At 38.6% G+C, this 13,002-nt stretch overlaps 1 long non-coding RNA gene across 1 annotated transcript in view; it reads left to right on the top strand.

Moving 5' to 3' along the window:
• The window catches only part of LOC131275752 (uncharacterized), a 73,248-nt gene extending 61,957 nt beyond the window's left edge, over positions 1-11,291 (top strand). The window contains exon 3 of the long non-coding RNA XR_009183168.1: positions 6,242-11,291. This is a non-coding gene — a long non-coding RNA (uncharacterized lncRNA). The remainder of the gene's footprint in view (positions 1-6,241) is intronic.
• Positions 11,292-13,002: the final 1,711 nt, after the last annotated feature.

The raw sequence follows: 13,002 nt of genomic DNA, 5'->3' as shown, positions 1-13,002 counted from the left end.
TATTCCCTGCTCTATATTTCAGTGCCTTCTGGCATCTAATTGTCTGTATCAATATTCTCAGCCAATGTGTTCTGCTTTATCACACTGATTTTAACATTATATCTAATATGATTCCAACTGGTACCTCTGTTGTAGATGTCAAGAGAGGTTCAATAATTGCATATGTAATAATTTTGGGAAGGAAAAAAGAATTTATTTATGACTGGCCAGGCTCGGGAGCTTTCTGTTCAAAACCTGAGCCCCAAATAAGATTTTCGAGTTCTTTTTATACAGAGGAAGATATGGTCCTTTGTTTCAGTGCTCAATAAGCTTGAATTAACACATATCCCCCACATTCTAGGTAATCTTTTAGCATGGACTTCATACATTCTAGGTAAACTTTTTAGCATGAACTTCACACATTCCATGTAAGCTTTTAAAACATTTGGTTTGCATTTTTCCTGAATATTTAAAGTTTATAAAGTTTACATGGCTTAATTGTTTTTCCAGGACTGGAGTTGTTGCCATGGTGACTAAGGGCCAGGCTGCAGCTCTTATTGTCTGACACACACAGCTCAGGTTATCTACGAAGAGACAAACACCCTGATCCATAGCCTATATCATTCCCTCATTTATGCCAACTTGCTAAACTTCTGCATAATTATCATTGGAATTATGAGATGGGTGGCTGTTTGTTGTTTTGATTGATTATCCCACTTACTAATTTCTCAGGGAGGGCCTAAAGACACAGTTCCTGGGTAACATATTGGGTTTATCCTGTTTCTAGAAGAAGTTCTCATCCTGGACAGTAGAATCCTGAGGTGGGGCTACCCTAGCAGTTATCCTGGAGGTTACTGGTGCTTACATGGATTTCTTGCCAGGTTCCAGATCCATCTGTTAATTTTATTTACCCTTAGAGAGTTTATACTTTTAATCTTAAAGGAGTGCTGAAGAGAAATGATCTTTTTTCTGTACCTACTTCATTGTGGTCCTTACCTAACAAGGTGTAAGACCTTTGTTATTTATTTTGACTGGAAGAAGATGGATCTGGCATTCTATATGAAGTTGGAGGAAGTTTTCATATGGCTAATAAGATGTCCATTCTGAAAGAAACAAATTTAATTAGAATTTTGGAATACCTGTTTGTTAAAAGAGGACACTGGATTACAAAGATAGATGCCTGCAAAGATGGCACTTTTTTAAAAGTTGGTGGAGAACACTATATCTATATATCCATATATCTATATATCTATATAAAGTTATTTTATGTTCAGAGAGATATTGTAATAGATAACAGTATTAGGTACTTAGCTTTGTTTTGAAGATGCATTTCAGGCCGTTTAATGATTGGCACTTATGTGCTTTTTCGGGTGTTCCTGGTGAACTGGCACCTTCTTGGGCAGTTGGTTTCATTCAGGGTTAGTGCACCAAGTTGGAAATTTTTTTAGCTGTGGGAGTGATCAGAACAGCAGAATAAAGTTTTTACATATTGGTTTTACCTGAATAATTTCTGGTAATTTTGACTGTTTAATAGGTGACCCACTGCTAGCAGGCAAACCTTGTTTTCCTACACAGTAGAGTATTGTAGAGTAGTAGAGTAGTAGGGTGGCTGAGCCTGGTATTAATTAACCAGTTATCTGTAAGCCACCAGTGGCCCCATTGTTTTTAGCTAAGAAAGCTATTTTTTTTATAGACATGTTTATTAACTATTTAGAAAATGAAGTTTACCAGGAATTTAACATGTTTAATGTACTTTTGCACATGATTTAGACTAGAAAAGATAATATTATAATTATTAGGCATATATTTAGAACAGAATAAAGGTACAGCACTTAATATTAATAAATGTATTAATGCATAAGGATTCTGAGTTGCAATTAATAGTTTTAAGTTTCAGGTTTGTAATAATTTACATGTTATCTCTCTAAGGGAGTAGGTCATAATGCCAATTTGTATTTAAGTTTTACTTACAGTACTCTGGTGATTATGACTCCACTTGGTATGTTCTTTATACAATGAACAAGCTGCAGCATCATTGATCCTAGAGAGAAGTTAAAAAGATAGTTTCCAATATATCACTGGTCTGGTGCATAGTGCTTTTTGGCACTATGGAGCAGTGCCAGTCCGGAGGCAACATCCATTGTACATCTGGCTGTACCAAGCCATCATTGGCTGCTGCAGGAGTTTGAAACTGCAACATAGTTTTCATCAACTTCAGGAGCACAACCAGAGGCATGATGTAGTAGATATTTTTATTGTTTGAGGGGTCAGTGATGAGCCTAGCCAATAACAAATATAGAGAGGCAACCTGTAATGTATTTAAGGCCTGGTTTGAATGCACAAGAGAATTTGACAATGCCGAGGTTTATCTCTTGATTTTTACATAAATTTTAAATATTTCCAGTGCAATGTGTTACATATCAAATGACTTTGCTTACTTCTACAATTCTACCATGAGGACATTAGCAGATATTTTACTTTAGCAGTAGAGGCAAAACTATTTTTTTTCATTTTTAAAATGAAAACTGAAGATTCCCAATGGAATCAAGATAACTTTTCATTACCACCACTTGAATATGTACATTGAGGTGACTTTCAGACAGGTTTCATTGCTATGAAGTTACTTTTTGCCATTAATATCAATCTAGGTTTCTAGTTGGAAGATACTTTCATAAACTCTTTATATAATTGACCACAACCACAAATAGGCAAATTTACCTTAGATTACCATTAGTGACCAATGGAATTTACTTTGTGAATTTAAGAAAGAACAGTTCTATATTTAATTTAATTTCATTAAACACGAGCTTACAGTTTTTATTATTTTAAAGATTTACCACATATAATGTGAACTTATTAACCTGGTATTTTATAAACCCAAGAGATAATACTTAAGCTAAACAAGTTGAAATTGCTATTGATTAAACAAAGAGTGCCATTTTCCTTTTTTACAGGGGTTTAAAACCTTTGTTTTTGGTCATTTTAAAACTGAATAATTTTTAAAGCATACTAACTTTTAGGCTCTGGAATATAAGGCAATTATTTAACCTGTTTTAATTATAATTTAATGAGGGTTCCATAGCTTTTCAACAGTTTTTATATTTAGATTTTACATGACTTTTTATACCATTTAGTTTAATTTGGGTTTTAGAAATATATATTACTTATATAACTGCATTTTTAACTTTAAAAATTTGAGCAAATAGGCAGACATGAATAGTTTGATACAGAAACACAATTTAGTTATTTAAAACTTCTTTCTTTGCTGATTAATTTAAAGTATAGTTCCCTTACTGGTTTTCCTGGTTATACTGCTGTTTGGAGGGAACCTGGAAAGCATTTGGGCTTCTGTTTAGACTGGAAAGAAACTGGGTAGCTTTTACTCATATTTTTCTTTGAGACAGCCTAAACAATGGGGGTTGCTTAGTAAGGCCTGGTATACTGGGAAGAGTATTGCTTACTCTTGGAAAACCTGACAACAGCTATTTTTTATTCCTGGTGGAAATGGCTAATTAGAATTAATTTATATTATTTTAAAGATCATGGAAAAGACAGCTTTTCCTTTAAAAGGGTAAAGAGGAAATAAGAAGACCAAAAATATTTAGAATGGCACAAAAGTGATATGTATAAATCCCTTTCTTTTTAATTTAACTATAGGTTTTTAAAGTTTAATTATTAAGTTAAATTGTTAAGGGGTGGAATCATAAGCTAAGGCAAGTGCAAATGCAGTTTATAATTCCCATCACAATAATTGAAGACCAGGGGTGAAATTAGTTATAAAATAACTATAAGATAAGTTTAAGTAATAACTACCACCATCACAGTAAGCATTAAATAAACCCAAAGTAGCCATAAATAGAGGCAAATTAATTTATCATCATTACAGTAACCAAAATCCAGGCCACATTTACTCTGTTGTAATAGTTTTAGTTATAAATTTATATTTAATATATATATATAGGTACTTATATAATGATTTTCCTTCTTAGTTACAGTTCTTAGCATGTTTTTACTTTCAGATGAATTGGATACCCTTATTAATTAAGTTACAATAACCTTATTAGTATCAATCCTGTGAGGCTTCTGTGTATTTTTAGTAACTGAACAAATTTATTTGCGAGCTATGCGTTCAATTCACCAGCAAGACAGCATTGGCATTTAAAGATTCGTTTTTAGGTTACCTTTACTGTGCTTTTTTAGGCACAAGTAAACTGGCAAAAGCCAAATACAGATTTTAAAATTGAACACAAAGTTAAGCACAGATGAAAACAGAACAATTCCATATCTTTAACATTTCCAGAGCATTGGGAGATAGGCTGATTAAATTTAGCATGATGTTGTGAAGCCCAATTGGGGTTTGGTTTTGGTTTTGGTTTTGGTTTTCCATAGTTTTATGACCTTTACTGCTGATAATTCTCAGTCAAACCATTAAAAGGGCTTTCAAGTGATTAGGTAGGAATTTGGCTTACAAATAGAGGGCATGGACTCCCTGGAAAAGGGTAAGCCACTTCCCCCTTTCCCACTACTCTGCTTCTGCTATGCATCCTCCTAAAGGGAGGAGGGGAGAGAAGGTGATGGTCACAAGTTCCAGGCTACTAAAATGGCCTGAAAAGAACTTTTCAGGCTTGCTCTCTTCCCAGGGGACCCCCCCACCCTGGCGGGGCCATGATTTAAGTTACTGCTTTCACCAGCTACCCTGACTGGGGCCAGTTTCAATAACGGGTGTGCAGCACAGACACCAACAATCCCCAAGCCCCAGCAGGTGGGACAGACCCAGAGACAGTAGAGCATGCACAAACATTCAGACTCCGTGGTTTTGCCATATAAATTATAATCATTTCACTCCTTTGCTAATGGCAAGGAAGGGTTCCAGCTTAACCAAGTTCACCACTTTACATAATTACAAAATTTAACACTAGCACTGAACAGACACAGACAGATGCACAAAGTCTATTAATCTGGCTCACAGATTAATTATATGGCTCTGGACATGGCTTCCCTTGCAATCATTACAAACCTTAGAAAGAGAGAACTTTCAATACTAAAATTTGACCAGGATCTTCTGTTTACCTTGGCTATTTATAAATTAAGCTCATTTGCAATTCAGCATCAAAACAGACTCTGGCTAAAACATTTTCACTGTCTAAACTTACACTCAGATCAAGCTTTACTACAAAAGCTAATCCATTTTCCCATAACCAAGTTTCTCAAAATTCAGACCAATCTCTAGTGTGCCAGGACCCAACCTATCAACATCCCTTCCCACCACAATCAAGCCTTTACTATCTCAGTGGAGGCAAGAGCAGACCAGATGCTAACATGCAGTTAGCCAAATCCAAACAAGAGGCTTTTTCCCTTCTCTTTTCTTTCCTTTCAGACCTTGAGAGAGTGGATTCTCCCCAAATTTACGGAGGTACTGGGGTTCTCTTGGAAGTTGATCAGACTTCCCTTTCTAACATTTAAAGTTAGGTTTTCCTGACAGTATGCTGCCCAGGGGAGTCTTACCTTTTTCTGTGTTTGGAGATTTTTCACTCCCAGAATTTTTCCAGAGCTTCCATTGCCCCCAGTTTTCATTGGGAGGATTCTGGCAGAACCCACATCTTTTTCTGGACTAAACATAGTCCAGGGGTGCCCAGATTTGGGGTTCACCTGAATCCTCCTGGCTTTCTTGGGGATCTGGAAGGGGTAGTGACATGCTACCTTCTCTGGCCTTCATTTGCAAATCCCAGACAAGCCCCCAAATGTTGTAGACATCAAGAGAGCTTCAATAATTGTTTATGGGAAGGCCAGGACTCAGTAATAATTTTGGGAAGGAAAAAAGAATTTATTTATGACTGGTCAGGCTCAGGAGCTTTCTGTTCAAAACCTGAGCCCCGAATAAGATTTTTGAGTTCTTTTTATACAGAGGAAGAGTTAAATGGTACTTTATTTCAGTGTTCAATACGCTTGAATTAACATATCCCCCACATTCTAGGTAAACTTTTGGCATGAACTTCATACATTCCATATAAGCTTTTAACACATTTGGTTTGCATTTTCCCTGAATATTTAAAGTTTATAGAATTTACATTTCTTAATTGTTTTTCCAGGACTGGAGTTGTTGCCATGGTTACCAAGGGCAGGTCTGCTGCTCTCACCATCTGACATACAGCTCAGGTTATCTACAAAGAGATAAACAGCTCCACCCATAGCCTGTATCACCTCAAATTCCTGTCTTGATTTCCCAACATTTCTCACAATATACTTTTTTTTTTTTTTGCAGAGAAATATAATTTTAGGAGAGATCTGAGAACAATGGCAGTCTCCACTTGAGGTTCTGATACTCCTTCTAGAAGCAAGACATCATGACCAGAGGGGATGGACGGAGGATTTGAAGACCCAGTAGCCTTCACCTTCCAAGGGAGAGGAGAGGAAGGCATTGCCGAGTACCTCAGAAGAAAGATTAAGAGTCTTTCTTCTGGAACCTGCATTCGGTACAGGTATAGAGGACAGTCTGCCCTTCATGCGCTGAGCCATCTGTCTCCTGTGTTATGCCATTCCTTCAGGACCACATCGCAGGCAGCGCCTGTCAATCACAGCCCCTGTAACTAGGGTTCTTGCTTCACCACCATAGGCATGGCTGTTCTCAGTTTGTGGAACACGAAGGAGGTCTCCACCATATTCCTTTCAAAGTTCCGCACATTGACAGAGAAGGCGCAGCGAGTACAGATGACTGAATCCCGAGCCCCGGGCAGAGGCAGGACCTGCCGCAATCTGGGCAGGAGTCTAGGTCCGACTGGAGGCTGAGTAGGTCTCAGCGACGTCCTTGGTGGACAGGTGGTCAAGGGTGGGCAAGGGCCAAAAAAGTATCAACAGAAGAGAGGGGTTTCTTAAAACCAGCCTCACCACTAGGTGCCCTTCCTAGCCTGTCCTGGTCCGAGGCAAAAGGGACTTGCACCTGCTCTGCACCTGCACCCTCGCTGCAGTGCCAAGGACCTACAGGGAAGACGAGCCTTCTCCCGGGCTAGAGCACCACCTTCCCGCAAGCGCAGTGTGGCCTGGAGCCTCACACTATCCCTTTAATTGGAAGGAATTTTTTGGAAATGTAATTCATTCTCAAAGTCCTTCAAATTATTTCTCATGAAATGAAATGAAATCGGAGTTAATAGAGACTTTATGAGCATGTGTGTTTCATCTGCTTTTCAGCAACCACAACCTGGCCCCTTTCTTCTTTCCTTCTTTCCACCTTGCTTTCATTTACTTGTGAAATAACAAATTCATTTATTACTTAGGCTTAATACGTGTGCTCCCTTTCTGCTTGAAAAATTCTCCCTTAAATACCAGCATTCCCATTTTCTCTAAGTTTCCACTCAACTATTTTTATCTCAGAGAAACTTTCCTTGACTATTTTATCAATATTGGTATTTTTGGTTATTCTTTATTTTATTCTGCCTTATTTTATTTTGTAAGACTTACCATATTATGGTATTATAATGATGATAATGCATTTATGAAATTTATTTGTGGCTGAGAGTGTAAGACTCATGAGTACTTTGCTGATTGTTATAATTACTTTACCCATAGTCCCTAAACCTAAAATACAGCACTTTAGATTCTCAAAATCCTGTGCTGAATTTGTTTATACTAAATATTTCATATCAGAGATATAGTAGAATGTCTGTCCAATATATACACATTTGACACCACTTGCCTGTATATTATCGGAATAAAAATGATATTTTCTAATGGTGTGAAGTGCAATGACACAACTTTGAAAACCATAGCTTAATTCACTTTTTTCCCTCAAATTTCAGTTAATAAATGTGTAATTATTAAAATATATATAATGGTACAACAAAAAAAGAATATTCACAATAGTTCTATAATAGAATACTGGTAAGTACACTCTAACCCATATTTTATTCCTTCACCCTGTGCACCCTCAGATGGTGATATTCATTCTACCTCTAAATCAAGAGGGAGCTTAGATTCCACAGGGCTGATGGATGGAATTCCCTTGCTCGCAGTAGTAGTCTCTCAGTTCCCTGGTATGGTGGTTGACCATCACCACCTCCCTGTTAGCTGACATGTGCATGTCTAACAAACCAGAGTAGGTGCTGCAACTCCACTGAGGCCCAGCTGGCACATAGTCCAGAGATTCAAGTCTCCCAAGCATACACCAATCCCAGTGCCAAACACATGTTCAGTAAAAAGTGACAGAAGAGGCATGTGGAGAGAGGTCACATCTGAGTGCCACTCCATCACACTAAGGAGCACAGATTCTGAAGTAGGGCCCACTGGCACGGCACTGTACTCCAGAGCCTTCTTTCGTGACCATGCGGCCTCAGTGTCTCTGTAGCCCTCAGGAGCACCACTACCTGGGATTTTATCTACTTTGGTTGTCTCACATTAGCAAAATTATTTCTTTGTCTAGATTAGAGGAGAGGAGATGAGAGGAGGGCAGAGGAGAGGACAGGGGAGAAGATGGAAAAGAAAGGGAAAGGAGAGAGGAGAGAGAAGAGATTTATTAAATCTTTTGGCATATTTCAGTTATAATGTCATCAATGAGTGTTGTTGCAGGATGGATGAATATAATTATCTACCTATTGCTATTTTAAAATCTGTATCTCTAAGTCCTCCCAATGAAAGTCTTATTTCACTGTCATTTTACTCTTGAATTTTAATCACCTTCATTTTTTTCCTTTTATGATTGATGACTTTATAATTTGTATTGAGTTTAATAAACTTCTAAAATATGTTCTCATTAAAAAGGATAGCTACATGAATTTTCGCAATTCAAGAACACTGTGTACCTGGCATCCAGATTAAGAAATGTGCTAGAACCTCAGAGGTGCCCTCATGTCCCATTCTAGTCTATACCACATTAAAAGGTAACCATTTTCCTGACTTCCATCAGAACATAGTATTTTCACACTTTTGTAATTCATATAAATGAAGTTATCTGTGTTGCTTCTTTTTGTCTCTTCTTCTGTTGCAGAACGTTATGTTTGTGCTATTTATCTATTTTGTTGACCATAATTTTATTTAATTTATGCTAATTCCTATACTTTATTTCATCCTGTGAACATTATGTATCTTTTGGTAATGCATACCTAAATTTGAGGAATATAAACTGTTGGTGTGGGGGGATTGCTGGGTTATAAACTGAGAATATGTTCAATCTTTTTTGGAACTGTCCCCACATTTCCAAGGTGCTTGCAAAATGTATCCAAACACTTTGCTCCGCAAGGTATTTATTTGTTGTGGCTTTACATCTTAGCCAACAATTGATGTTATAGGTCATGTAAACACAAGCCAGTTTTGTAAGTGGTGATAGTGTCTCATAATGGACTTGTTGGCATTTCTCAGATGTTTGGATATGTAGAGCACACTTTTGTATGTTTATTAGCCTCATATACATCCTCTTTTGTGAATTATGTCTTCAAGCTTTTGGATAATTTTTATTTTGGTCACCTATCATGTTCTCATTTTTTTGGTAGGAGATTTTATACATTCTTCCACATTCTGGATTACCACTTTCCACCTTACTGATGTCTTATGAAGAAAAGGAATTCTTAATTTTGATATAGTTCCATTTATTAATTTTCAGTAATAAAGTTTAATCTGATTTGTGTACAAAATTCTTACCATTCTAAACCACAACATAGTTTTATAACTTTTTTCTAAAATATACATTCTTAATTAATTCATCTATTTTTTACCTACAAATTTTATGCCTTCAATCTATTTGGAATTGATTTTGGTTAATTGTGTGAGATTGGAACCTGATGTTTTTCATTACAGGCAACCACTTCACAAATACCATTTATTAAAAAGGCTGTCATTTGACCCACTGCACCAGACTGTCTGCTTTTTAAATAAATCAGATGGGTCCATCATTGTGGGTATGCTTTCAAACTCCTTAACCTGTTATGCTAATCAATTCATTTACTCTTGTGCCACTAACATACTCTCTAATAAATAGATCCCACAAGAGTTCTTCATACTTGGTGTGACTTAAGTCCTACCACTTGGTTTTTCTAATTTTAGCTGATTTTCACCCTTCTTGGCCCATTGCTTACAAACTTAGCATTTGTTTATGAATTACTCACATTAATAAATGGTACAATCTTAAGAGGAATTATATTTAATTTAATATACGGAAAACTTTGGAGTTAATGTAATTTTAACAATTGCCTTCTTTATGATATATGTCACCATTTTTAAGGTCTCTTTAACTTCTTTAACTAATACTTTATAGTTGCCAATAAGGGTTTTAAAAACATTTTATGACTGTTTGATAGCTTCATTGATGTTGTAAATGGTACCTTCTTCAAACTGTATCTTTTGTTTCCAGAATATGGAGATAAAAATGATGTTACTGACCTTTCAGCCAATTTGTAATAAGTTATTAAATCTAATAGATTATAGATTATTTTGAAATTTCTAGATATACAGTTATGTTATTTGGAAATAATGACAATATTTTATGTCCTTTTTATTTGTAATTTATTGCTTGTTTTAATTTCTTGTACACTTGAGTGACAACAGTACAAATTAAATAGTAATGATGGTAGTAATTCCTATATAGAATATCAGGTGGAAAGTTTTCAAAATTCCAACATTGCTTATAACGTTGGAAACAAATTTTATTATAGGTATTCTTTGCGAGATTAAGAATGGTCTATTTCTAGGTTTTTAAACTGGTTTTTTATTGATTGGGCTGGATTTTGTCAAGTGCTTTTCCACATCTAGTGAGATAACAGGTTTTTCTCTTATTTCTGTTAATGTAGTGAATTATATTGAATGCTTTTTCAAAAGTTAAACAACATCATACACATGATTGATTATCCTTTTTATGAAGTATTATCCATTTAATATTTCTCTAGGCTGCATTTATATTTTGTTGTGGATTTTGCTTCCATGTCCATTACAAAGAATGTTCTCTTAGTTTCCATTCAGGGAGTTAGCTTCCTATTTTACTATTCTATAGAGAATTCTGTCCAACATTGATAGTGAATACTCAGGAAGCTAGAGCTCTATGACTAGAAACATGTTATAGATATCTAGCTTCATTCCATTGTAGTTTATATATACTTTGGATTTTTCAATATTTTGAAATTTGTAGGTGATTTCTTTAACCTCCGGCAAATGTATACTTTTTATAAATCTTCCACGTGATTTTGAAAAAGTGACAATTATAACATTATTAGGTGCAGTGTTATATTTATGCCAATTAGATAAAGTATATTATGGATAACTTTCATATCTTCCATATACTTATATTTTTTTGTGTGTTCCAAAAGCTATGAATAAAAATAGGTTTAAGGATTCTTGTTAGTATTGTGTATTTCTTATGTCTCCTTTTAGTTTTGATTTACCTTATGCTTTGTATATACTTTATTCCATGAACATTTTCAAACTCCATAAGGTAGATTTAAAACATTTATAAATTTTATTTTATTTTTTAAAGATTTATTTATTTATTTCTCTCCCCTTCCCCCCCACCCTGGTTGTCTGTTCTCTGTGTCTATTTGCTGTCTTCTTTGTCCGCTTCTGTTGTTGTAAGCGGCACTGGAATCTGTGTCATCTTGTGTCATTTTTCCGTGTGGGTACGCCATTCTTAGGCAGGCTGCACTTCCTTTGGCGCAGGGCAGCTCTCCTTACCCAGCACACTCCTTGTGCGCACCAGCACTCCTTGTGCGCACCAGCACTCCTTGTGCGCACCAGCACTCCGCATGGGCCAGCTCCACATGGTCAAGGAGGCCCCAGGTTTTAACCCCCGACCTCCCATGTGATAGGCGGATGTCCCAACCACTGGGCCAAGTCCGCTTCCCTATAAATTTTATTTCAAAAAAGCATTAATTTTATTTTTATATATAAACTATAGTGGAGGACAGGTAATTAAAATTAAGAAAATACTGTTTACAATTTTGAAAATATAAACTTTTCGAAGTTGAGAATTTGGTAAGATGGAATAAATTATAAATGGATTTTTAAAAATCAACAAATCTAGATCCGCATTTGCTCCAAGCACTGCGGAGGGGTGAGCCTGCACCTGCGCTGGCATGCAGTCCCTTCTGCAAGCCGCCAAGGGGCTGCAGTGCCGCCTCGGCTTAATTCCCAACCGCACAGCCCGGGCGGTTGGAGTGGGAGGGCTGCACAGTGGGGCTGGCGGCACAGGGAGGGCGCCCAAACACCTTCCCCAGCCGTCGGCGCCTCGCGGGAGGGCAGAATCCGGAAAGGCGCAGGTGGGGAAGATGCGCAGCTGCGGCGAGCGGCGAGCGCGAGCCTCGTCCCCGCAGAGCTCCTGCTAGTCGCGCGAGGCCGCTCGCGCCCCGGGCCGCTCGCGCCCGGGCTGGGGGTGGGAGGCGGGGAGAGCGGCAGCTGCGGCGCAGGCGAGGGAGCAGAGGTTGGGCAACCCCCTCAGCCTGAGGGAGCCCCAGAAGTGAGGGGATAGGCTGGAACCCGCCATCTGTCCAGATCCCACCACGGCTGCAGCTGAGGCCGGATCCCGGCTCTAGTTTCGGGGCTCCCTCCGCTACACCTCCGGCCCGGCCCGCGCCTCTTCAGCCCCCAGGGTGGGGCCTGCTATCTATCGCCCCCACAAAGGGCTGCTCAACTCTGCTGGGCTCTGTTGGATCTAGTCCCATTGACTCCCCGTTTTTATTATTTTCTGGGGTTTTATTTTGCTGGGAGGGCGCCGAGGGAGGTGTCTCTCTTCCTCTTACCCGCACGCGCCCCGTTTCCTGCCCCAAGATGGGCTTGGGTGCCCCCTCTGGCAGGATGTGGTGCCGGGGGCACCCGTGTGGTATTGCAACCGGTCGGGATGCTATCGGTTTCCCGCGCGCGCAGGAGCGGCCTGCGCCCCTGGCCCTGCGCACACTGTCCCTTAGCCCCGCTGGGGGCCTGCAGCTGCCCAGTGCACGCTCTTGCAGCGTCACCCTCGGCCGGGCCTGGGGTCGGGGCTACAGGGACTTAACCAGGGTGGCCTCACTCCTGTAGCCAGGTCTGTGGGCTGTGGCAAACTGGGGCAGGACAAAG

The sequence above is a fragment of the Dasypus novemcinctus genome, chromosome 24 (assembly GCF_030445035.2).
Source record: "Dasypus novemcinctus isolate mDasNov1 chromosome 24, mDasNov1.1.hap2, whole genome shotgun sequence".
In the NCBI taxonomy this organism is placed as follows: domain Eukaryota; kingdom Metazoa; phylum Chordata; class Mammalia; order Cingulata; family Dasypodidae; genus Dasypus; species Dasypus novemcinctus.
The sequence above is the reverse complement of the archived record's forward strand: the minus strand, read 5'-3'. Positions and strand labels throughout refer to the sequence as shown.